Raw genomic sequence first — 5,013 nt, forward strand, 5'->3', positions numbered from 1 at the left:
CAGTAGTAGTCTGGGCCAGGGCTGACTGACAAACTATCACTGCTATCCCTAAAGCCATGGCATTAGCAAAGCTTGAACACACAGGCCGGCAGCTTAAAGGACCACTGTGAGGGATTTCAGTAAAATCTAGCAGTAAAGGTGCCGCAGCATCTGAATGCCACTCCCTTTCCAAGCTTGTAAGGGAACCACTAAGTGGCTGCTGTTTCAGGAGACAGGGTTTTTGTTTGTACATTTTAAACTTCTGTAGAAACACCATCTGCAAATGAAAACAAAACAATTTGCAGCTACAAGTGATTATACACTGAGAAGACAACCAATAGAGTCACATTGGTTCGACACACAGGTCCACTGAAACATGAAGTGTTTCCAAAAGTTCACCTCTACTTTTATTTGATCTTCCAGTGAATCAAAACATACACTATACAGATTATGCTTCCATATCATCAATTGAATTTTACAAACCATGTCACAAGATTGAGCATATTTTACATTATCACCTATGCAGGACTGCTATATAACAGCCAGACACAGTTCATACCGCTAAAGGTCAACATAAGCATGAACACTTTAAGCACAAACATACTACGCATGCAGAGGTAATACACTGTGCATATAATTAGATTTACTTCGATTTGTAACAGGATCTGTTAAGTGCTGAACAACCAATAACATATGTGAGTAAAACGAACAGTGCAGAGGACGTATGGTTGGCTAACCTTGGTATGAACAAGTCATTTGATAACTAGAGCCCGAGATAGCAGGTTTTAGTTACTACTTGGACTCTATTCTGTTATGGTTTCATAATATCATAACGACACACACAGGCAGGATAACACCTTCTCAATGTCTTTAAGAAGTTCGACACATTCACTCTTTGGGTGAAGGGGACATATAATAATGTCAATAAATACAATACAATTGATATACATGATTCTTATTTTAAGTATGGATCATGGACAACTGCTATAGGACTTTAAAGGCCCCAGTGTGTCTGCTGATTTATTGTAAATTTTATTAAATGCACATTTGTTTTGGATCTGAACACTTTATATACTGTACTTGGAAGCACCTCTTAATTTATGCTGTATTAAGGCTATTCAAATGTTTGGGCTTCTGGTCTAGTTGTATTGTTTTGCATTTTAGAAGATGCCTAGTCAAGATTTAGTTAAGGTTTCACTTTTTGTATTTGTGCTATTGATTGTCTTGACCCTGTTTGTTTCTGCACCACATGGCTACAGTTTTTAACAATTCTTTCTGACATTACAGCATTAGGGGCCTTAATAAGGACTGTATGAGCAACTCACAAATTTTTGGGCATTATACTATTTAGTATGTTTATTCTATAAATAGATAATGTTGATCACCAGCAAAGGTAAAGGCAGAGTAGATTTTCACCCTGGGGCCCTCTGCTGGGTTAATCCAACCAAAGTGTTGGTGCTGCGACTAACGATACCAACATTACTGGAAGTCCAACTCCCAGTAAAGAAATAATTTTTTTTTTGAACAAAGTGTTTTTATTTATACTTATGCATGTTCAAATTGTACACAACTGCCTCATAAGGCCATTCAAACAAACATCAAAACAAAGCAGTACACAGTACCCTTTATCAAAGGGGAAATATTTACAATTCGGCAAGCATGTTAAAAAAAAAAAAAAAAAAAACTTTTTTTTTTTTTTTTTTTTATAATAATCCATGGCATCTGGTAGAGAGGAATCACCCAGTAAGAATAAAATAAAATGAATAAACAAATCAAAAGGGAAAATACTTCAGATGACAAGTGTTAGTTTTAGCCATTTTCACCATAAAGTCAGTTTTGGGCTATCTCACACTGATAGTCTAAAATAAGCAATTACAGGGGCCCAACGGTTTAAGAATAAGTCCATTTTCACCTGGAGTTTTGCTGTTATTCTTTCCATCAAGTACACTGTCATTAGTCTATCTTTCCATTGATGTAGGGTAGGTGGGTGTGGTTTAAGCCAGGACAAAGTTATCATTTTCTTTGCCACCAACAGGAGGATGTTCAGCAGGTATACCTTTTCCCTATCCATACTTCCCTCTGGAATTGCTCCTAAAACATAGTACAGCGGATCTAATGGTAAATCAACATTCAAAATGGAAAGTATTTCTGTACGAATCCCCTCCCAGTATGGTTTCAATTTCGGGCAGTCCCAGAAAATGTGTGTGTGATCTCCAATTTTTTTGCAATTCCTCCAACATAAATTTGTTTTATTTTTATCGAATTTTGCTACCAGGAATGGAGTTCTGAAGTGTAAAGAAATAATTTAAAGGAACAAAACTCAAGTCACTGCATGAGAATCCATTAAGAGTATCGTGGAGAGACTGGACTGTAATCAGTTAGTCACCAAAGTTTTTCTGACTGAATTGTTCTAATTTATGGATCTCAGATCTCAGGGGCCTTTTGGCCTACAACATTTACAGATCTAAAAGTAATTTTATAAAAAAACACCAGCAAGAACCTTTTAAAAATAAAAAAATTACTTTATTACAAGTAGACCTGCAATACAAAACCCAACTTAAGTAAAAGCATACACATAAGTATTAGCAGCAGAATGCAGTTAAAGTATTAAAGGTACTTGTTTGATCCCTTTGACTTATATACACTATATTGCCAAAGTATTCACTCACCCATCCAAATAATTGAATTGTTCCAATCACTTCCATGTCCACAAGTGTATAAAATCAAGCACCTAGGCATGCAGACTGCTTCTACAAACCTTTGTGACTGAATGGGTCGCTCTCAGGAGCTCAGTGAATTCCTGCGTGTTACTGTGATAGGATGCCACCTGTGCAACAAGTCCAGTTGTGAAATTTCCTCGCTACTAAATATTCCGCAGTCAACTGTCAGTGGTATTATAACAAAGTGGAAACGATTGTGAACGACAGCAACTCAGCCACTAAGTGGCAGGCCACATAAAATGACAGAGCGGGGTCAGCGGATCCTGAGGCACATAATGCGCAGAGGCCACCAATCGCTACAGACCTCTAAACTTCATGTGGCCTTCAGATTAGCTCAAGAACAGTGTGTAGAGAGCTTTATGGAATGGTTTCCATGGCTGAGCAGCTGTATCCAAGCCGATCACCAAGTGCAATGCAAAGCGTCGGATGCAGTGGTGTAAAGCATGCCGCCACTGGAAGAGAACAGAAGTGTTCTCCGGAATGACGAATCACGCTTCTCCATCTAGCAATCTGATGGACGAATCTGGGTTTGGCGGTTGCCAGGAGAGTGCTACTTGTCTGACTGCATTGTGCCAAGTGTGAAATTTGGTGGAGGGGGGGATTATATGGTGTGGGGTTGTTTTTCAGGAGGTGGGCTTGGCCCCTTAGTTCTAGTGAAAGGAACTCTGAACGCTTCAGCATACCAAGAGATTTTGGAAAATTCTATGCTCCCAACTTTGTGGGAACAGTTTGGGGATGGCCCCTTCCTGTTCCAACATGACCAGTGCACAAAGCAAGGTCCATAAAGACATGGATGAGCGAGTTTGGTGTGGAAGAACTTGACTGGACTGCACAGAGTCCTGACCTCAACCTGATAGAACACCTTTGGGATGAATTGGGGCGAAGACTGTGAGCCAGGCCTTGTCGTCCAACATCAGTGTCTGACCTCACACATGCGCTTCTGGAAGAAAGGTCAAAAATTCCGATAAACACACCTCTAAACCTTGTGGAAAGCCTTCCCAGAAGAGTTGAAGCTGTTATAGCTGCAAAGGATGGGCTGACGTCATATTAAACCCTATGGATTAAGAATGGGATGTCACTTAAGTTCATATATGTAAAGGCAGATGAGCGAATACTTTTGGCAATATAGTGTATTATCATATATGACACGATTGTATTATTAATGCTGAAGCATCAGTGTGTGAGCAGTATTTACTGTTGTATAGCTGCAGGTGGAGCTAGTTTGAACTCCTTTCTATGCAGTATCATACGCAATGAGAGAAGATAAAGTGGGATGATCAATGGAAGAGAACAGAAGAAACACCAAAATTCAGTTCTGTTTTCACTTTCTGGACTATTTAACCATCACTACTTGGTGCAGCTGTTTATAACTGGAAGACAACTGAGACATGACACTACCACACTTGCTTTTGTTCGTAAGATGTCAGAAGGTTTATAAGGTTGGAAGCATTGTTATAGTAACTACTGTGTTAAATCTAACTAATTGGCTGTCAAATAAATGTAGTATAAATGTTGTGTTTCCCTCTGACATGGAGCGGGAGTATAATACTTAAAAAATGTAAAATACTGCCTTTTCCAGTAGACATTTTGTCTTCTGAATTCAAATAAAGACTATTTCTTCAATTCAATTCTTAAGTGTTGCAGGAAAAAATTCAAGTAATGTAAACAGGTTGCAATAATAATAATAATGTAGTGGAGCAGTTTCTTTTGGGTTTACTGAATTAGCTTATGCAAAGGAACTGGTGGAACATGCACATAAACATTACACTGTAACTGCAGCAAAGTGTGAATTAAAATATCTATAGTTTAAATCTACTTGTGGTTCTTTTAGGAAACCCTGCCATATCTAGTGCAGCACATGCCAAGAGTCAGATTTAGAAGAAAATGTTTCTTAGAGGGTGTTTCTGTCCAGTAAAAATCAGACGACACTGGCCATGGAGCGAGCATGCAAAGTCACCACTCAGAGAAAAGTGTGCTGCGTGACTGAGGGTTTATAAATGTATGCATGTAGCTTTCCTAAGGAAGACACTACTGGATATTCAATCTAGTAAACGTTTGAGGAGTTTCACCAAGCCTTTCCACAGAAGTTTGACATACAGTTTTCAGTGTTTGTGAATCCACCCTGGTCTGCAGCACTTGAAGTTCCTGGAACTGTCCTGGAACTCTTTTTTTTAAAACTGACTAATGATTATAAACTGATAATAAAAAAAATAGATTGATTGCATTTAACATGATCTAGAGCTAATTCTTTGCAGTTGAAGCTCAGGGACAGAAGATGCAAGTTCAGTCAGGCTGCTGCATAAATTAGTCATAA

Source organism: Chelon labrosus (assembly GCF_963514085.1).
Source record: "Chelon labrosus genome assembly, chromosome: 19".
Lineage (NCBI taxonomy): Eukaryota > Metazoa > Chordata > Actinopteri > Mugiliformes > Mugilidae > Chelon > Chelon labrosus.